Source organism: Ovis canadensis, chromosome 10 (assembly GCF_042477335.2).
Source record: "Ovis canadensis isolate MfBH-ARS-UI-01 breed Bighorn chromosome 10, ARS-UI_OviCan_v2, whole genome shotgun sequence".
In the NCBI taxonomy this organism is placed as follows: domain Eukaryota; kingdom Metazoa; phylum Chordata; class Mammalia; order Artiodactyla; family Bovidae; genus Ovis; species Ovis canadensis.
The window spans coordinates 35,266,000-35,288,354 of record NC_091254.1 but is presented as its reverse complement, the minus strand read 5'-3'; the positions used below and the strand labels follow the sequence as shown (position 1 = coordinate 35,288,354).

Below are 22,355 nucleotides of genomic sequence, written 5' to 3'. Positions count from 1 at the left end.
GATGCAAAAATCCTTAGCAAAATTTTGGCAAATCAAATTTAATAAGAAAAAAGGGATAATACATCATGAACAAGTGGTTGGGATGGGGTGGTTTCCAGGAATGCAAGGTTGGTTAACATTTGGACATCGATCAGCATAACTCAGCATATCAAGAGTATCCTTCAAACTGGGCGTCAGCAGTAAGTGAACCGAGAACTTCCAGATGTACAAGCTGGATTTAGAAAAGGCAGAGGAACCAGAGATCAAATTGCCAACATTTGTTGGATCATAGAGAAAACAAGGGAATTTCAGGAAAACATCTGTTTCATTGACTACGCTAAAGCCTTTGACTGTGGATCACAACAAACTGTGGAAAGTTAAAGAGATGGGAATACCAGACCACCTTACCTTTCTCCTGAGAAACCTATATGCGGGTCAAGAAGCAACAGTTAGAACCAGACATGGAACAACGGATTGGTTCAGTATTGGGAAAAGAGTACAAATAACCTGTATATTGTCACCCTGCTGACAATTTCAAAGTGAAAGGTGTGTAATTCTTTTTTTCACTTGAACACATAGAGGCCATTATAGGGTTATTAACTGGCCTAATTACAGTAATGTTGTGTCTCAAAGAATAAGGGAGGCCCGAGAAAAGGGATGGGGGACTAATCCATCAATGGAGCAATCAGAATATACACATTTATCAATTGTTTGCCATCTTACGTGGGCACAGTTCATGGTGCCCCAAAACAATTACAATAGTAACATCAAAGGTCATTGATCACAGATCACCACACAAATATAATGAAAGTTTGAAATATTATGAAAATTACCAACGGTGACAAGAAACATGAAGTGAGCAAATGCCTTTTGAAAAATGGTGCCAATAGACTTGCTCAATGCAGGGTAGCCACAAACTTTCAATTTGTAAAAAGCACAAAATCTGAGAAGTGCAATAAAACGAGATTTGCCTCTAGATAATTAAATAAGCCCAGATCATATGTACCGGCTGAACTTCAAGATCCCTGCCAGCACTACATTCTTGATCTCGTCTACATCCCATGGAAGAGTAAAGGAGATGAGTTTGTTAATACTGTTTTCATGACTTCCTAAAATTAGCACAATTGTCATGAAGTGTTTTTGTTAGAGAGGAAGGGAATAATTATCTAGTATAATTTTTTCTTTTTTTCTTTTGGCCAGAGAAAAATTATTTATTAATAATAATTCTTTGCGACCCTATGGACTGTAGTCTACTAGGCTCCTCCGTCCATGGGATTTTCCAGGCAAGAGTACTGGAGTGGGCTGTCATTTCCTTCTCCAGGGCCAGAAAACTGAAGAAACCATTTTTACTGCAGTGGCAGAAGGCCTGTGATTTTGGTAGGAAACACTGAGTAAAGGGTGTGGTAAGTAGCAGAAGGAAGTGAAAGTAAAGAAAGAAAAAGAAACACAACTTCCAGCAAAATGAAGGCTCTTACTACCATCCAAGTTACTTTTCTGATACAAATTAGGTAACTGTACAAGTTGATGCGTTTATTTTCCTACCAAGGCATTGTTCATAAGCTGCTGTATTATGAATTATAACAAGTCAATAGATTCCCAAAATGCATTGAATCAGGCCATTTCATTAGGCAGTTTTCTGGTGGAACACATTGCCTGTTTCACAACAACTCCACAAGATGAGTACCTTAGTTCTTACCCTTTCCATTTTACAGATAGGGAAACTGAGACTCAGTCCACTCTGTTGTCTTTCTAAAAAAGCAAGACATCCTAAATTTGGAAGCACGATTCGCCTCATGACTTTGGGTAAGGGATTGTGGTCATGTAATACCCAACTTACTCAATTGTGGTGAGGATTCCTGTGATCATGTATGTAAGTTTCCCCAAAGCACATTTAGTTCTTGGTAATGAGTATTTACTACTTGAAAAGAACAATTGATTTTAACTGTTAAAATTAGTAAAGTGGTTTAGAAGATGTAAGATTAAGAAGATCCTGGGTGGCAAGACTATTGAAGACAATGGAAGCAACTTTAACTGAATTAACTGTGTGACAATGGAGGTTGTATTTTGGGAATGTGAAATAGAGGGTGGTATTAGGTTTGGAGTTTGCAGAGATGAGGCTAGAAAGTTTGGCGGGGGCTGGAAACTGTGAACAGCTTTGACTGCTTACACGCAGTAAGAAGGAGACTAAAAGCTCTGATGTATGTGGGGAGGGTGCTGGACTTTGATGAAATCTTATCAGTGTTTTAGGAAAAGAACTCTAATGACAGTGCAGAGCACAGGCTGAGGTGGTGGCAGGAGGGGGCAGAGATAGCGGGACTAGCCAGGACATTCTTGTAAGGTTCCAGTTGAGATTTAATGAAAGTCAGACATGGGGCTGCAGAGAAAAAAGAACATTAGAAACACAAGGTATTCTCTACTAGGATATTGGATGGGAGAGAGTGAATGGGAGATGCTGGAGCTAGGACATTTCTGGTATTTCAAGCTGAAGTCACATCTAGCTCAGTTATAACTTGTGATCAGGTACCTCAGTAAAAAGAAGGATTAGGTTTGTATGGAAAGATGAGTTTGATTCAGGAAATGTTGAGTCTGAGATGTTTACAGAACTTCCCATTGGAAATACGGGCCCGGGGCTTGGAAGATGAATCAGCCGAAGGCAGATGGCAAGTCACCCTCTTAAAGATCACAGCTGAAACTGCCCAAGTGGATGAGATCATTGAGAAACGGCGTGCAGCACGAAACGAATACCATCAATATTAGTAACCATTTCAAGGATCTTCCTGTGCACTTAGATTTTGGCTGACAGGGGAAAGAGCAGCAAACAATTAAAACGTGGGTGTAAGTCTGGTCTCTTACATGTACGCTTTCATTACTTCTCTCAAGAACACTGTGAGGCAGAAAAAAAAAGAGGGAGAAGAGGCAAATCCTTGCTAAGGTCCTCACTTTCAGGGTGAAGGCAGAAGAGGAACTAGAAAACGGAAGAAAGACCAAAGTTTTAAAAAGTTACTTTAAACCTCCGCAGCCAACTTATTATCATCCTAAGACAGAGGTCCTGCCTGCAACATTCTTGGACTCGAGGAGGATCAGGATGCACACATCAGAAGATGTGAAACCACCTGTGGGGACATTGAGGAAGTGCCGAGTGCATGGAACAAGAAGTGCCATTTAATTGTGAATTGGGCTGGATGGATTGAGCTGGTCCAGGAACCTCTGAGAGAAGACGTGTGCAGGGTCTTAAAGGACAGCAGGGCTTAGATGAGCGGATAAGAGAGCAGAGCAGAGCATTGCAGGTCAGGGGACCCATGGTCTTAAACATCAAGCGTTTTCTCTTAGCTCATAGTTACAACTGAGGTATTCCAGAAAGCATCCCACAAACTCCGAGTACTTACAGCCTATTTTGTTGTAACTCTAGATTTTCCACTTCCTCCGAATGCAACTGGAACACACTTATCTTTTCATCAGGTTTGATATTTGGCATCTGACCTTCCTTTTAAAACATCAGCACATTTCAGCTTTTCTTTCAGTATGCTATTTATTTTAGTTTCCACGTTTATTTACATACCTGTGATTTTCCAAGATTAATTCTCTTAATGTCAAATCGTGTGACATTTCTGAACTATTGACATTATGCCTAGAGATTTTTAAAGAACAGTTATTTCCTCGTTACTTTCAGAATTAATGATCTGAAAGTGGTTCCTTTCCCTCCCTGCCAAATGAGGAGGGACCCTGGAGCAAAGTCATGTCCCAGGCTGCAGTGGACATTTGCTGCTCCTTGGCTTCCCAGCATCCATTCACCCTCCTGTTCTTAATTATGAATCCCTTTTTGGGGATTCCTGTCTCCTTATTGTTGAGTCCCAGTGAGCCTGTTAAGGAACCCTTGGTTTCTCCTTGCCAAGAGTAGTTAGTGACTGAAGCTGGCCAATCAAATTTCACTCTAGGACAGTGCATCTTTTTTTAAAAGATATATTTATTTTAGTTTTTGGCTGTGGTGGGTCTTTGTTGTTGCACGAGGGCTTTCTCTGGTTGCAGGTGTGGGCTCCTCATTGCATTGGCTTCTGTTGTGGTGGAGCAGAGGCTCTAGGCACATGGGCTTCAGTAGTTACAATGCATGGGCTCAGTAGTTGCGGCTCCCAGGCTCTCGAGCGCAGGCTCAGTAGTTGTGGTGCAGGGCTTAGTTGCTCTGTAGCATGTGGGATCGTCCCAGACCAGGGATGGAACTGGTGTCCCTTGCATCACAAGGCAGATTCTTAACCACTGGCCTACCAGGGAAGCCCTCCAACAGTGCATCTCGAACAGAATAACTCAAGGATTGTTATGAAAGAAAAAAAATAATTGGTGAAGGATTTTCTTCATCAGAGGTGCTCTGAGATCATTGATTACTTCCTACCACTTGGGTGATTCAGAGTTGCCCTGTTTCTGCCTTCATGAGCCTCGTTCTTCAAGTCCTTTTTCAGTTCTCTGAGCTCTCTCACACCTTTCTAATAAATTCTCTCAATTAGAGTCAATTTCTATTATTTAAAAAAGTTAAACAAAAAAATGAACTCATTCTCTGACTCTATCAGAAAATCCAGTGTTCAGCTGTTTGCCAAAGTTACCCCCCCGATGTGGGGAAGCAGGAGGGGTATGGATGGGTACAAATTTATAATTAAAAGAGATTGTGACAACTGATGCTTTGTCTTTTTTCAGTGCCCAGTGAATTGAATCGCCGTCTACATGGTTGTTCACGGAAGGAGCTGGAGAATCATATTTGATGCGCAGCCTTGTGTGCTGGATACATGCTCCACCCTCCTTTACTTGCTCTCTCCCCCAGGGGATGGTTCAAGTAGACAAAGTCAAGAGTGATTAATCAAGTCAAGAGGCCCCAGTGTTCCCTGGCTTCCTGGTTGAGTTTGGTCCTCCTAACTTGAGAGTGAGTGTGAGTTTTCTTAGTTCCCACATTGAGAGGTTGCCTCAGGCTGGCTGTGTCCAGCAGTGTGCTTGTAAATGTTTAACAAGTGGGTCTCTGAAAGAAAAAAAAAAAAAAGAAGTTCTGGTTCTTTATTCACTAGTATCTCTGCTATACTGCCAACCAAAACCTATGTGGATACCCATGTGATGTCACTGAACATATAGCTAGAGAAAGGTGGTAGCAGTCAGCTCCTCGCGTGTCCAGGCCCGTGTCGCCTGACAGAATAACTCAGCTTCTCTCAAGGTGGGCCTGCTGTCCATGATTCTCTCACCTTCGCAGTTCCAGCAACCTCTCCCTCCTCTTGGCCCTTGGGTGTAGGGGGTGATAGCAGCTTCTGCTGCTCCCAGTGTGGTCTTTATTCCTTTGTGGGCTTTCTTTTCCTTGCGCACATCTTTGTAAATTGTCCCTGTGTAAGAAGACAAAGCAACTATTCATACATAGACACAACTTCTCAAACTACCCTCATTAGAAAGTGCCGTCTTTTTCACAACGAGCACAGTGGCAATCAGCCTCCAAGGTGGCCCCTAGCAGGCTGTGTCTCCTGTGTAGTCCCCTCATGTCCTTGTGTGGCCCCCTCCCACATTGTGTCAGACTTGGTCTGTGTTAACCGTAGAAGGTGGCAGAAGTGATGGCGTGTCTCTTCTGAGACTGGTCGTGAGCAACACTGCAGCCTTCTTCTTGGTCACTTTGCACACTCTCTCTTTTTCTGACCATTCACTTTGGGGTGAACCAGTCTTCACATCAAGCATTCCCCATGTCGTAAGGAACTGAGGCCTGCAGTCAATTGTGTGAGTGAGATTGAAAGCAAATCCTCTAGTCCCAGTGAAAACTTAAGAATGTTGCGGCGCATGCCAACAGCTTCGCATCAGCCTCGTGAAGGACTGAGCCAGAGCCACCCAGGTAAGCTGCTCCCAGGTCTTTGGCCTTTCAAGACACTACGTGAGATACTAAATACTTACTGTTTGAGGTAATTTGTCTTGCAGCAATAGATAACTAATTCAGGCACCCTGATGGACACAATTCCCCTCTTATCCTTCATTTCTAGGGATTTGCCTCCTAAGTATCTACTCACTTCTCCCGTTCTCTGCTGCCATCATCCTAATCCAAGTCTGGACCATGGTGACAGATTTCTAACTGACCTTCCCGCTGACTGCACTCCAGCAAGAGTGATCAGTGGAAACCTATGGGTGATATTCTCCTTATTAAAATCCTTCCCTGGAAACCTGTTGCTCTTAGCATCAAGATTAAAATCTGTTTTAAAAAAATTATTTATGTGTGGCTGCACGGGCTCTTCGTTGTTTCGCTCGGACTTTCTCTTGTGGCGAGCAGGGTCTGTTCTTCATTGCGGTGCACAGGCTTCCCACTGTGGTGGCCTCTCTTGTTGTGGAGCACAGGCTCTAGGCATGTGGGCTTCAGTAGTTGGAGCACTCGAGCCCAGAGGTTGTGGTGCATGGGCTTAGTTGCTCCGAGGCATGTGGCATCTTCCTGAACCAGGGGTTGAACCCGTCCCCTGCATTGGTAGGCAAATTCTTATGTACTGCGCCACCAGGAAGTCCAAATCTTTATATGGCTCACATGACCCTGGATAGCTTGCCCTTCTTACCTTTATAGTGTATCTTTGGCTACCCTCACTTGAACCTTGGGCTATAAAGTTGGAGTTGGACTGTAGAGTTGGACTATAAAGAAAGCTGAGTGCTGAAGAATGGATGCTTTTGAACTGTGGTGTTGGAGAAGACTCTTGAGAGTCCCTTGGACTGCAGGGAGATCCAACCAGTCCATCCTAAAGGAAATTAGTCCTGAATATTAATTGAAAGGACTGATGCTGAAGCTGAAACTTCAATACTTTAGCCACCTGATGCAAAGAACTGGCTCATTGGAAAAAACCCTGATGCTAGGAAAGATTGAAGGCAGGAGGAGAAGGGGATGACAGAGGATGAAATGGTTGGATGGCATCACTGACTCAATGGACATGAGTTTGAGCCACCTCCAGAAGTTGGTGATGGACAGGGAAGCCTGGTGTGCTGCAGTCCATGGGGTTGCAAAGAGCTGGACACGACCTAGTGACTGAACTGAACTGACCCTCACTTACACTCGCCCACCCTCCGTGCTTCAACTTTGGACTACTTTGTATCTCTTCTAACTGCTAAGGTTCTTCCCGGAATTGTGTACTTTAGGTGGACAGCTTAAATCACTCCTTTCTGGCAAGCTTCTTCCAACTTTCAGTCAGCCCAAATCATCCTTAATGTCTCAAGGGTCAAGACCTTAGAGAAACCATCCTGGTCCTCTACTAAGACTAGGGTTAGTCCGCCATTCAAGCAGTATTTCCTGGGAATCTGACACAGGCGTTCTCTTGGGATTTACAATATATAAGAGAATATCTTCTCCCATTTGTTCATGGTGTGTATGACAGTTCTAACCCAAATATGTGATTAATGTTCATCACCACTACTAGATTATAAACGTCCTGCAGACAGACACCACTGTCTGCCCATTACCAATGCCTGACTTAGAGTGGGTGCCCAATTTATATTTGTTGGAGAAATGAAATGAAATACATTTGCTGGAGAAATGTTGGAGTCAGACAGACCCAAATTTGAATACTTAATCTACTGTTTGCAAACTGTGTGGCTGGGCCACAGTTTCAGCATCTAGCAAATGTGAATACCCACAGTACCTACACTTCAGAGCGTTGACGTGAGGACGAAATCAGATAGTCCATGGGCAGGTGCTCAGAGCACTGTCTCAGACCTAACAACACAGTGCAGATGAGACATTTTATTATTAAAAATGAACTTAGGGCTTCCCTGGTGGTCCAGTGGTTAAGAACCCACCTGCCAATGCAGGGAGCATGAATTCGATCCCTCATCTGGGAAGATCCCACATGCCATGGGTCACCTAAGCCTGTACGCCGCAACTACTGAGCTCGCGCTCGGAGACAAGAGAAGCCACGGCAATGAGAATCCCGCGCAGCACAATGAAGAGTAGCTCCCACTCATCGCAACTAGAGAAAGCCTGCGTGCAGCAATGAAGACCCAAGGCAGTCAAAGATAAATAAAATGAATTCAACTCTGCATTCATGTCACAGAGCTGTCATTTTGAGACTGTCCAATTTTTGCCATCAACATTTTTCTAGTCACGCTTTCCCTCCTTCTTCCCATTAGCCTCGCGTTGTTGTTGCGCAGCTTAGCTAAATATACTTGCTTCAGTCCCTTCAGGATTTTTCTGAAAACTTGAACTGAGGCAGCAATTTTTTGTTTGCTATAAATTTCCCCACTTACGGGAAAGATTTTTAACATGCATGTATGTTTAGGAGAAAAGGGAAATGATACATATCCTTCAGGGGGATTCTGTGTCAAGGAATTAGCAGTAATAAATAGGAGTCTCTCTTATCTCAAAGAACACAGCAGATATAAATCAAAGTGAAAGAAAACTAGGAAGTCACGTGGCCACAACTTTTGATTATCCTCATCAGGATTATTTATAGCAAATCTTGATGTGCATTTCTGTTGAAAATATTAAATGCATAGAAGGCACGACTTAAAACATACCCATGATAGGATAGTGTGTTCATTCCTAAAGCTACATGGTGAGACCAGGATTAACAATAGTTTTGTGAGCCATGAGCTTGGGGATAGTAAAAGCAACCTTAGTGACTTGTTTCATGGGTTAGAATCCCTTCCTGGTAGTTTCCTTTTTAAGGGGAGAGAAGTCACCTCTGAAGTCACTCTCCAACACTCAGCCTTGGCTCTAACCCAGAGTATGTCCCTTCTTCAGCTGCGGTATGCTAGAAGCACCGCCTTGAATGGAATGTGCTTGCCTTTTTAGCAGCATCTGCCAGCCGTATGACTTTTGATGCAGAGCCCTGAAAGCAGGACCATCTCTCATCAGAAATCTGCCACCCCTGGTCCTGCCATGCTGAAGGGCTTGGAAGCTTCTCAGAACAGCTCATTCTCAAAGTGTTTCTCAGAATCAGAGAAGCGCTTCTGCGGGTCTGACCAGTGACCAGAGAAATACTCAGAGACCCCAGAAGCCTGCCTCACTATGCAAAGGAGAGAAGAAAACAAAAAGGGAGAGAAGGAACAACCTCATATTTGCCAAACCCAGCTGCTCTTAAAAACCTCAATGCCTGTGCTTATTCACCACTTAGACATGTTTCCTAACTCAAAGCCTCCTTCCTTCTCTCTTGAAATCTAAAACTTATCCCTGCCAAGGCCACAAAACCCCATTCTCAGATGTTTTTTTATACTGCAAGGACAGATGAAGTTTCAGAAATGAAACCAGGCTCCCTGTACCCCAGAATTACTGAAATTTCCCTCTATAGTTTTTCTTAAAAAAAAAAAAAATTATTTGGTTGTGCCAGGTGTTAGTTGCAACATATGGGATCTTTGATCTTTGTTGTGGTTTAGTTTCCTGACCAGGGATCAAACCTGGACCCCTGCATTGGGAACATGGAGTCTTAGCCGCTGGACCACAAGGGAAGTCCCCCTTCTATAATTCTCAGAACTGAAATATTTCCAATATTCAGTGGCTTAAAAAGCACTAAATCCTGAATTCATCTGTTTCCATGGGCCCCTAGGGTTGATTCAGGTAGATATCTGGAATCGGACATTCCTGTCCTCAAAGTCGTCTTTAAGTGGGAGAAATCAGTGTAAGATACAGCTCTGAAAGCGGAGAAGCTTGTGAGAAGCTCGGCTGTCAACAGTGGCTGGCCATTGACCTCTTGGAGAGACTGTTTCAGACAGCCAAAGAGCAGGGATTCTTTTTCACTCCTAGAGCGTTTGACTGATAGTTGCGCCCATCTTGAGAGTATCAAGAATCAAGGATGCTTCCCTCTTATCTATGTGTTTACTTTCTTCATGCATCAGTCAGCATCTTTATCAAAAATGTGCTAATGGTTTTAGGCCTAGGTGTGGCTCGGCCATAAAGTTGCCAGTGCAGAGGATGCAGGGACTCAGGTTCGATGCCTGGGTCGGCAAGATCCCCTGGAGAAGGAAATGGCAACCCTCTTCAATATTCCTGCCTGGGAAATCCCATGGACAGAGGGGCCAGGCAAGCTCCAGTCCATGGGGTCACAAAAAGTCAGACATGACTTAGTGACTAAAGACAATGAACAACAGCTTAGTTTGATTAGCAAAGGTTCCCTTTATTCAGTTGCATGTCAATTTCTGAGTAGGAGTTGAAGGACTAGGTAGAACTGTGGCTGAAATTAAATTTTGCTGTTGATTTCTATAAAGAAAAGGAGCTATTGATAGGGGTTAGGACAATGTCAGTGTTCCCAGTCACACCCCTAAACACTTACTGTTAATATTAAGGTATAGGAAGTATATCATTTGGGGTCCCAGCAGGAAATAAGTAGAACACTTAAATTAGCATAACGTATTAAGTGTTATACATGTTATAAAAAGCTAAGTACAAAACTGAAGGCAGAGTTAAGGGAGTCGTAAGGTATGGGATGAATTCAGAAATGGCAGCAGCCGAATAGTTATCACTCCTGGACCCCAAGGGACAAGGTGAGGGAAAGTTACGGAGCCTGGAAGGAGAATCATGCATAGCAGGTGCTAACGCTTTGAGAGGCGCAGTGAGTAGATCACAGCCAGTCCAACGCAAACTCTCCCTCTCCTCCCTCCTCTGTGTCTCCTGCTAGACTCCCCTTTGACTCAGCACATCTTTAAGCCCAAGACACAGAGCCACATGGGGCACACTTGGGCCTGAGAGCAGAGTGTAGGAAGCAGGAGAGGGAATCTGGAGGAACTAGGATAAGTTATCTGACACCCCTGGAGTCCCAAAGCATGACCGACCTCCTTCCTACCCCTGTGTGACTTCTTACCTCTCCGTGACTCTTTTTCCCCAAGTTTAGGAATAAACGTGGCCACCTCTCAAGGCTTCATCCTCAAAGGGCATCCTGCAGACCTCTTGCTCCATAGGTTAAATAATGCTCACCACTTTGCACAATCTCTAGGAATGTAGCCTGACCTCCACCTAATCCAACTGTCTGCTGGACAACCTGACCCAGATGGCCACTGGTACTCTGAAATCCATAGATTCCCAAATCCAGCATAATCTTCCACACCCTCAGCCCCAAACTGGCTCCTCTTCCTCCCAACTCATACTACGTCACTTGGAAATACCATCCTTGCCCAGTGACTCCGTCTTGCAGGCTCAGTCATGCTTCTCTGTGCCTGGCCTTTCCTCAGCTTTCCCTTTCCCCATCGGTTGGTTGCAAAGTCATCCACCTTCTCCTTCAAGTGTGTTTTTCTACTGTGTGTCCCATCTCATGACCAGGTTGTAGTTAGGGGTCTTCAAAAGCATTTTACCTGGCCTACTGTAATAAATTCTTAACTGTTACCCTAACTCCGGTCCACTCTGTACCCAATCTAATGTACAGATAGTTGAATTTGTTGCACCAAGTTGCCACACTAATATGGCCATCATCTTTGTCTCTGTTCTCCTTGACATTTGAGAGGAGGGAACAGTCTGTAAGATAAATACTCCTAAAGCAGTGCTTGTAGCAGGGCATGAAGCATACGTGACAGTCTGAGGCCCAGAGAACCTGCTTGTCCACATAACCCACCTGTCACAACCAGGGCTCTAAGAAGCCTTTGATGACTCCCCTTCACTTTCTGTTCAGTAGAACATAACACTTTGCAGCTTTCCATTCCAGGCTGTTTCTACCATGTGTTCCTAACTCATCTGTTCAGGCTTTTATCCTGAAACTAGCCCATGTACAGCCTATTCTCAACAGCTTGTTCTGGGATACAGCTCATAATCCTCCCCATTCGTGTCTTTGCATGTACTTTCTTTTACTTAAATTGGCCTTCGCTCTGTTGATTCCCCAAGATCTGCTTGTTCAACATCTGTGTACCTTTCAGAGAATAGGCCATAGTCCTCTTCCTTTAGACTCTCCTTTACAAAGTCCCTTACAAAGACTTCCTGGATTTCCCTAACCAAATAGGGTCTTTCTCTCCTTTAAATCTCTTTAAAAAAAAAACTGTCAGTACTTTGATTTTACCCTGGTCTTTCAAGTATTTGTCACTTTGCTCATGGCCGTTTGTAGACTGTCTTTGGCCTTTATTATACTATAAGCTTCTTACATGCATGGCCTATACCTCCTTCAACTGTTTCCTATTCTATCAGTATTAATGTAGTGCATTTCACAGAAATATTCCTCATTATTACTTTTAAATATTGATTTATTTGTAAAAAAATACTTATTTTGCCACATCGGGTCTTAGTTGTGGCACTCGGGGATCTTCGCTGAGGCACACGGGCTTTCCATGAGCTGAGCTTTGAAGCTCACGGGCTGAGTAGTTGCAGTGGGTGGGCTTTGTTTCTCTGAAGCAGATGGGATCTTAGTTCCTCAACCAGAGATCAAACTCGCATCTTCTACATTGGAAGGTGAATTCTTAACCACTAGACCACCAGGGAAGTCCCTGAATTTTGACTTACAATACTTTTCTCCCTCTAGAAAGAATTATCCCAGTACTTTTACTTTTATAACTATATATCTCTTATGTGTAATTCCTTTGGCAGGAAGGGGTTAAGTTTCATTATTATTGTTAGTTTCTTGTCTGCTAAGATGATGGTATTTATCAGAGCATATTTCATTCCTTTGAATCCTTACCACTCTCCTTGGTAACTTGGTGGGAGATAAAGACCAACGGGGCTTCCCAGGTGGCTCAGTGATAAAGAATCTGCCTGTTGATGCAGGAGATGTGGGTTCAATCCCTGGGTCAGGAATATCCCTTAGAGAAGGAAATGGCAACCCACTCCAGTATTCTTGCCTGGAAAATCCCATGAAAGAGAGGCCTGGTGGGCTACAGTCCATGGGATCACAAAGGAGTCAAATATGACTTAGAGACTAAACAACAACAACAACAAAAATCAACTGATCTAGTCTATTTTGTAAATGAATATTGCAGTTAAGTTGTATATGTGACATATGTTGAAGAAATGAATGAATGATTGACAGCATGCATGCATAATATGACTGCTGCTAGGCATACCTTCTGTCTCACTGGATGTCTCATTCTGTTCAAATTCTGACTCTGCTACTACTGAGCTAAGAGACCTCGGAAAAGTCACTTAATTTTTCTGAACCTTAGAGAGTATGGACCACATTTTCAAATTTTTCTTTTAAGTTGAGGAACTCTTTTATAAAGCGAAATCTTACTCAGACATGCACTATGTAAAACTGATGAAATAAGAGAAGTATATTTGGCTGAAAGTGGGGGAAGCAGCTTTGGGGACTAAGATGTAAAACCTGATAGACAAATGTGACCTTGAAAGTCCATACCACAGTGAACTCCCTAATTAACCACTTTGTCAAAGAATACAGTCAGGGTAGAAGATGCAAACCAGTACTGACTGGTAGGGGTTTCTGAAATTCTAATTGAGAACGTTAAAAATGTGAAACTGCATACCCATTAGGATGGCTGTCATAAAAACAACAACAGCAACCCAGAAAATTACAAATGTTGGCATGGGTGTGGAGAAATTGGAGTCTTTGTGCATCGCTTATGGGAATATAAAATGGTGCAGCTGCTGTGGAAAATAGTATGGTGGTTCCTCAAAAAACTAAACATAGAATTACTTTATAATCCAGCAATTCCACTTCTAAATACATATCCAAAAGAATTGGAAGTAGGGCCTTGAAAAGATATTTGTACGCCCATCTTCATAGTAGCAAAAGGTTCTGTGTAGCCAAAAGATGGAAGCAAGCTGAGTATCCATTGATGGATGAGTGGACTAACAAAATGTGGTCTATACATGCAGTGGAATATTAGTTAGCCTTAAAAAGGAATGGAATTCTGACACATGCTACAATATGGATGAACCATGAACTAAGCTAGATGGAAAAGGACAAAAATATTGTATGATTCCATACCCTATATATTTGTTTGAGGTGCCTAAAGTGACCAACCTAGATAGCATTTTGAAAAGCAGAGACATTACTTTGCCAACAAAGGTCTGTCTAGTCAAGGCTATGGTTTTTCCAGCGGTCATGTATGAATGTGAGAGTTGGACTGTGAAGAAGACTGAGCACCGAAGAATTGATGCTTTCGAACTGTGGTGTTGGAGAAGACTCTTGAGAGTCCCTTGGACTGCAAGGAGATCCAGCCAGTCCATTCTGAAGGAGATCAGCCCTGGGATTTCTTTGGAAGGAATGATGCTAAAGCTGAAGCTCCAGTACTTTGGCCACCTCGTGCGAAGAGTTGACTCTTTGGAAAAGACTCTGATGCTGGGAGGGATTGGGGGCAGGAGGAGAAGGGGACAACAGAGGATGAGATGGCTGGATGGCATCACTAACTCGATGGATGTGAGTCTGAGTGAACTCCGGGAGTTGGTGATGGACAGGAGGCCTGGTGTGCTGCAATTCATGGGGTCGGACACAACTGAGCGACTGAACCGAACTGAACTGAACTGAAAGTAGTCAAGTTCATAGAGACAGAAAGTAAGTAGTAGTTAGCAAGGACTGGGAAGTGAGCATGTTAGTACTTATAGTATTTGAGTTTCAGATGATAAAGTTCTGGAGACGGAGAGTGGAGTGGTGATAGTTGCACAGCAGTGAGATTGTACTTAAGTGCCACTAAATTATACACTTAAATTGGTTGAAACAAATTTTATGTATATTTTAGCACAGTAAAAAAAATATCCCCTAAAATGAGAGACAGAAACAGAATATATCAGTGTTGGAATTACGGCAGTATAGAGAAAATCTACACATTGCACATGGTACCCAAAATGAATTTCAAAATATCTAATGACAAAGTTGTTCTCCATTTTAGCATATGGAATTTCTTGAATGCTGACCTCAGGCTAAAGTCCATACTTACTGGAGAAAGACTTTTCTTATTGCTTTTGTTCTGTCGCGAAGTTGTGTCTGACTCTTTGTGACCCCATGGATTACAGCATGCCAGTCTCCTCTGTCCTTCACTATTTCCCAGAATTTGTTCAGATTCATGTCCACTGAGTCAGTGATGTTATTCAACCATCTCATCCTCTGTCGTCCCCTTCTCCTCTTGCCCTCAATCTTTCCTAGCATCAGGGTCTTTTCCAACAAGTCGGCTCTTTGCATCAGGTGGTCAAAGTATTGCAGTTTCAGCCTCAGCATCAGTCCTTCTAATGAATATTCACTTCAGGAGTGACTGGTTTGATCTCCCTGCTGTCCAAGGGACTCCCAAAGATCTGTATAGCATTAAATCAGAGGTCATTCCAGTGACTTATAGGACAAGATAGGTTGTTCCTTATTCATGACAGTGGTCTCTGAATTCTAAGACTCCAGGTCTTAATTTCTATCAGAAGTCAGGAGAGACCCTCTGCAACAAAGCTAAGGACTGTGACCACATGCTACCTCCCAGTCAAGCTTGTTGAGGGAAGAATCTACGAGTCCAGAGTCAGCCCTGATAGCCCTGTGTGTCAAACCTTAGAAGAAAACTCAGTCACAGTAGCTCTGGCTGGGGCAGCGTTCAGCCATTGTTGGCCATAAAGTCCAGGAGTAGTGTGAGGTCACTGCTTGGAGCCAGGGCTGGCGCCTCCCAGGGACAGCATAGACTGGGTCCATAGGTTACAGCTTGTCCTTTGTACCGAAGTTATTTCTGAAAAAATCTTGCTGCTAGATAATTAACAGGCAATCTTGTCATCTGCTGTATATTAATTTGGCTGTCCTAACACAAAACAATATTATTATATAAATTTAGACAGTTCAAGACCAATATGGCAGCTTTAAAATAGTCAGACACAAGCTTTGGCGATCTTATTTTCTCTATTATCTTAGAGTGTGGTCCTTATCAGGATCCAAGATGGCTAATCATATTTAGCAGCAAAATGAAGAAAAGGGGTTGGGAGACATGCTTTTTTAGTTACAACCCTCAAAATTACATACATTCCTCCTGCTCCCATCCCAAGACCAGGGAACACTCAGAGGCAAGGTAAGCTAGGAGATGGGATCAATTCTGAGTGTCCATGTGTTCAACTAAAATTCCAGGGTTCACTTACTGAAGGGAAGAAGTTGGAACTTCCAGACCTGAGCATTCTCTCTACTTAAAATCCTGGTGATCACTCGCATCCCACCATCCAAGTAGATGACCTGCATCTGGAGTATTGGGTCCTATCAGCAGTCTTTGTCCTGGACTAATCTTCTGGTTGTAAGTTTACCTTACACTTAATTCCTCGGGGGCTCCTTCTTAAGAGTCACAGAGTGGTTATGCTCTGAGGTTCTCAGTGACCACCTGACCCTGTAGATCCGTCTTCATTCCTGAGTTTGATAGAACATCCTATGGCTCATTTCATTGCCACCCAGGCTTCCCTAGAGATCAGTAGAATTAAGTACAGTTTTCACACTCTTCTATGTCACAATGAGGATGTATATTCCCTATACACCAATAAGAAAATCATTGTCCCCATTTTACCAGCAGGTAATGGAGGCTCAGAGATGTCAAGTAGCTTTCCTCAGGTAACCCAGTGAACAGAAGTGGGATAGCACACTTTCTTGCAGGGAAATTATGTCACTGGAGAGTTTTGTACAGAGTTGTGTTGGGATGTGACTTCTGTTTTAAAAGCAACACTCACCTCCTATGTCCAGGAGAGTGAAGTGCAGCAAGGGTGGAAGCATGGATGGCGGTGACGAGGCCACCGCGACAACGGAGGAAGAACTTGATGTTGGTGTGGACCTGCGGGAGGCCAAGAGAGAGGGTCAGGGTTTGGATGTAGTTGGAAAATAAACTCGATGTGTTGATCGGTGTGAGATGTAAGGGGGAAATATGTGAATTTCATGGTAGAATTTTTAGAATACTGATTTATTTGGCTGTGCCAGGTCTTCACTGTGGCACATGGGATCTTTTAGAGCATGTTAACTCTTAGTTACGGCATGTGGGATCTAGTTTCCAGAGCAGTGAGTGATCCCAGGCCCCCCTGCATTGGGAGCTCAGAGTCTTCGCCACTGGACCACCAGGGAAGTCTCTACAGTTGAATTTTTGTGTTTCACTGGCGATATCTCATAGCTTTCAGAAACACTACGACTGGAGTGCAGTGAAAGGATGATCAGACGGAGGTTTGAGAAACATTCACAGTAATGTTTCTCAAGTAAGATGACTTTAAGGAGTCTCCAAAAAGTGTGTCTGTTTGTGTGTGTGTGTGATGCAAGTGTGCAGCTAGAGAACATGAAGGAGAACTACTGGACCTTCAGCAGCGTGAAGACTTACGGGGTAGGAAGAGGAACCAAGAAGGATACAGGGAAAATGGGATAGTTCGTCATCAGTTCCAGATGACTAGACTTCATACTTTGTGACTCAGTCTCTGAAAGAGAATGAATCAACATAGTACTACTCTTGCTATTTCGGGAAGTTTTCTATTAATGGTGCTAATACTCAATTCTCTTTTTGATTAAAGCATTTGATCATTTGAATCATCACTTTAAACATCTGACAGTTGACAGAACTTCAGTTTAGGAAATTGGAAGGGTGGTTGGTTGACTTTTATCTTTTTGTTTCAGGCTGCTTAATTTGTACTTATGCAAAATGTGTTACATCCACCTGTGATGTGCTGTTCTGTTCTTCCCACAGGCACTAACCTCATTCTTGTTTGGATTCAGGTGTGTTTTTTTTTTTTTTTTGGTATGTATGTGTATATAAAACACTAAGATTAATGCTCACTTTTAGATTTAGAAATAATGGAGGTAAAACTGGCTTTCAGTGGCTTTTACTTTACATGCTCAAAAGACTGAATTATAGTGTAAATGAGTATTACACAGGAAAGGCCCTTGCTTGCAGACAACAAATCCAAGATTAACTGCAGAGTGAGAGGTCTCCTCTTTTACAGAAAGAATCATTTAACTACTCCGGATGTTCTCAGTCTGCATTGATAGGCTGTAGGCTTGCAGACCCCACGGGAGTGTAGTGTGTTCCACAGACACCCTCCAAGTTGACTGTGATCTGGATTTGATTTTTCCTCCTGGTCCTAGGTCAGTAATAACCTCTTCTTGGTTGCATCTCATCACCTCTGATCACCACTGTGCAAACTCACAGTGAGAATTTGATCAGACCTCCCCTGCATCTCTTCGCCCTGTAAAGTGTCTGCTTACACTGTTTTACAGCCCACACAAATTTTCTTTGACCTGAGAATGCTTTCCACTCCTACTCTTAACCTTCTCCTACTGCTTCGTCTGAACACATCTAGTGATTGAAAGTGTGCTTCCATTATGACTCTTGTCATCAAGAAATACCTTCTACTGCATCATGGGTTCCAGACTGAGGATTTTTAAATTTAGGAGGTGCAGGTTTCCAGAACTGTATTTGTACGTTCTCTTACCAGTTCTGATTAACGTGAAATGAAGAACCTGAGTGAACTTGTAGTAGCTGTAGCCAGCATCGAGAGCTGACCGTATGTCAAGCACTTTATATATTTTAACTTGTGTAATCCTTACAATGGAATTCTGTGAGGCGGGCATTACCGCTATGTTCATTTTACGGATGAGGCAGCTGAGTCTGAGACCGCTTAGCTCACATGGTCAAGATCGTACAGGCAGAAACTGGGTTCGAACTCAAGCTGTGTGGCTCCACAGCCTACTCAGAGTACCTACACTCCTGTCTGTGTACTTCTTCACAGTGAACACTCCATTCTTGCAGGATATCTCACACCCCTAGCTTCTGGCCCCGGACGGCAGTAGCTCACTGTCTGACACATCCTCTGATACCATCACTGAGAAATCAGAAGTACCCTCGTTCAGCTCCAAATGCTTCCCAATTCAACATCTCCAGTTGAGAATGACCAGGGGAAAAACGTATATGAGAATACATACGTACAGACTCTCTCCATCTATCATCTCTCTATCTCACAGCTTGTCTAAAAGTTTCATACGTTTTTACAAATTTATAACTTTAAAAACACACAGCAGCACAACTGATAGGGAAAGAAAAAGATCAGGTGATGAATATGAGGTAATATTGTAGGTGTGTTTGTAATGCTCCTCTTCAGTATTTGTGAATAAACAATTTTGAGCCTAAAATATCTTGGATTGTTTGATAGTCATTATTAAGTAAGATAAACTCTGCTGTTTACCCATCTACCAATTTATTTTTTTCTTTTTACAGTGCAAAGGTAAATGACTTCAGCCTGGGCCAAATCTCAGAGTCTTGCATCTGAAAGTCACGATTTTTTCCATGTTTATTTTTGGCTGTCAAATTCAGACCATCAGGCTTGTTGCCCTTTTACCAGCACCAAACCCTTCCTCGGGGAAACCATAACAAGTACAAATATTTAGTAGAATAAAAAGAAGCTTGGGGCTTTCGTGTTTGCTATGCTAGGTCCACTTCACTAGACTTTGTTCAATTGGAGCTATCTCCAAGGTCATCACACAATTTGATCACCTTAACAAGGTTGCAATGTGAACTCTGAACTGTAATGGGAAAGCCAGTATAGTATTGTGTAATTGTTATTTATTTATGTATTTTTTAACTTTTTATTTTGTATTGGGGGTATAGCCAATTAACAGCACTGAGATAGTTTCAGGTGGACAGTGAATGGACTCAGCCATACACATACATGTATTCATTCTCCCCCAAACTCCCCTCCTCCTATCCAGGCTGCCACATAACATTGAGCAGAGTTCCTTGTGCTATAAACACAGTAGGTCCTTGTTTGTTATCCATTTTAAAATATAGCAGTGTGTGCATGTCCTTCCCTAACTCCCTAACTATCCCTTCCCTCCATCTCCCAGCCCGGCTACCCCCCACCCCCCCCCAACCATAAGTTCCTTATCTGAAGTCTGTGTGAACTCCATTTTTAAATGACTGCCTTCACAAGAATGTTAGGACGATGCTCTGAGCTATGTAGGAGGAGGGATATATTCACTTAAGGAGGAAAAGGGGTCAATGATGAGATGTATTCTGAAACAGATATATCTGGAATTCCCCACCCCCACCCCAGTTTGGTTCACTTATTAAAATAGCCTACTTGCCTTAAACAAAATATTGTATAATCTTATTCAACGTCTCAGGTGCTATCAACACCAGGTAACAATGTTAGGTTTTGTTCTTACCCACTATTGCCTATTACATATCTGTTTTACAACATGCTGCCAGAGCTTGAACAACACAGTAGATGAGATACCTTGATATCCCTGAGGACCTAAAATTTAGGCCTTTTATTATTAGAACTATTCAATGATGATATAGAGATTTAAAATAAGAATTTCCCTTTGACAGCTGTGAAGTGACAGACAAACCTACATACTCTGGTAAAGCGAAGTGTTGAAATACATATCATAATTCAGACAAAATGAAAGCAACTCACAAAAGATGTTCTAGTAGTTTCTTGAAATCTGATTCATTGAAATTGCCTTAAAATATTCTTATAAGGCAGAACATATTTTAAAAAGTTTATCCATAGTGTGAGCATGCATTTTTATTATTTTTAAGAAATTGACATGCCAAACATTTTTACTTAACCTTTGCCCTTTTCTTGAGTAAGGGTTAGAGATGGTTAAGAGGAATAGGGCATTGCTAGCACTTGCCAGGCCCCTTTTTGTGACGGAAGATTACAGTCTTCTGCAACTGGAATTTCTGGTGGCCTCCTGCCAGGGCAGTTTGCTCAGCCCAATCTGTGGGAAAGAAAAAACTATTGGATCTGAGTAGCTAATAGGTTTCAGAATTCTTCATGAAAGTGAAAATGATACTCTTTAAAGTATAAAAGGATCTTCTTGGATGCATTAGCGAGAAAAATGAAGTGCACTTTACTTAAATTTTTTAATGTCTGCAAAAAGATCCAGTGGCTTAAAGGGAGACTTGCGTTTTATTTTAGTTCTTTACAAAAGACATTGAAAATATCTTTTCAACATTGCTGTTGTTATGCCTAAACAAATTCTCTTTCACCACTGAGACTGACTTCAAGTGGTGACAGTGTTGCCAATGAAATAATACTGTTGACACAGGTACTATAGGTAAGCGCAGGATATATGCTGAATTGAAGTTGGGAAGAGGTGGAATCAGATTAAAGAAATAATTTAAAGAAGCACAAAGACCTCCTATAAAACAGGCCCAACTATAGATGATGGGGTAAATCTAAGCAAAGGGAAAAATAGCAAGAAAAATTTCAAAAGGAAAAAGCATGTACATGCTTCCTTTTGGAATATGGCAATTAAAAAAAAGCAATTTGAAGATATACATACATATATAAAATTAATTGGATAACTGAATCAAGTATTTTGGTAATTATAGAGAAAAAAAATCTTGGAAGCCAGGGCAAGTGTGGGCTCAAACTTTATAAATTGGTTAAATTCACCATCTAATTACTCATTTCTTCGTATTACTTTGCTTGTATTGTCTTGGGTTGTATTTTGAAAAGCAAACTAGAACCAAAATTACATTTCACAGATCTGAAAATTAAAACCACAATACATCTATAAACATCAAAGGTTCCAAAGTGAAAGTGAAAGTTGCTCAGTCTTGCCTGACCCTGTGAATTTTCCAGGCCAGAGTACTGGAGTGGGAGAAGCCTTTCTCTTCTTCAGGTGATCTCCAAACCCAGGGACTGAACCCAGGTTTCCCACGCTGCAGGCGGATTCTTTACCAGCTGAGCCACAAGGGAAGCCCAAGAATACTGGAGTGGGTAGCCTATCTCTTCTCCAGTGGGTCTTCCTGACCCAGGGATTGAACCTGGGTCTCCTGCATTGCAGGCAGATTCTTTACCAACTGAACTATGAAGGAAGCCCACAAGTCACAAAATTGGTACGAAGAAACTGAGAGGCGAAGTCACATTCATGAGACAGTCTCGTGTTTAGGGTATGGGCTAGAGGAGTCAATGTAGGCTGCAGAGTCTGCTCAGTGTTTGAAGCCCACCTCTCAGTCCCTGTTCAGGATGCTCTGATACCTCCAGGTGATCCCCTTACTGGGGAAATAACTACTCAGGGTTGTTGTAAAGATTGAGAGATAAAAGTATTTGTAAAACATGAAGCATAATGATTCCTAGATAAGACTTTTAAATGGCTACATCCCCTTCTTTTTCTCTCACACACACATACCCCTTTCATGCTTAATTCTTGTTTTGTTTTTGACCTTACCATGCCCCCTGCAGTGGAAGAACTGAATCTTAACCACTGGACCACCAAGGAAGTCCCTGTATTTAACTCATTTCAGAGAAAATATTTAGACAAAGGTTTTATGTGAAGTTTGTTTTTTTGCCTACTATTTCAAAGCAACTTATATCATCAAAGTTCAATATAATGCAATATTGGATTGTACTTCAGCTTTTATCATGGGATTGACTGGTACATGGAAACCATATGTATGAGGCAGATGTTGGCTCTAGGTGTTTTTATATCTTTGAAATTCTGCTAATATTTTTAGTTTTTTTAAATGTGAAAATGGTTAATTTTCTTATGAAGTACGTATTTCTGTTTTTTCTTCTTGCTTCACAAAAATCAAATACCTTATATAAA

At 42.2% G+C, this 22,355-nt stretch overlaps 1 long non-coding RNA gene across 1 annotated transcript; it reads right to left on the bottom strand.

Annotated features, from left to right (window-relative positions):
* Window positions 1-3,489: 3,489 nt before the first annotated feature.
* Window positions 3,490-16,593, bottom strand: LOC138446530 (uncharacterized). The gene is made up of 3 exons (XR_011259387.1): window positions 16,493-16,593; window positions 5,196-5,330; window positions 3,490-4,978 (listed from the first exon to the last, which is right to left on the bottom strand). It is a non-coding gene; the product is annotated as an uncharacterized lncRNA (long non-coding RNA).
* Window positions 16,594-22,355: the final 5,762 nt, after the last annotated feature.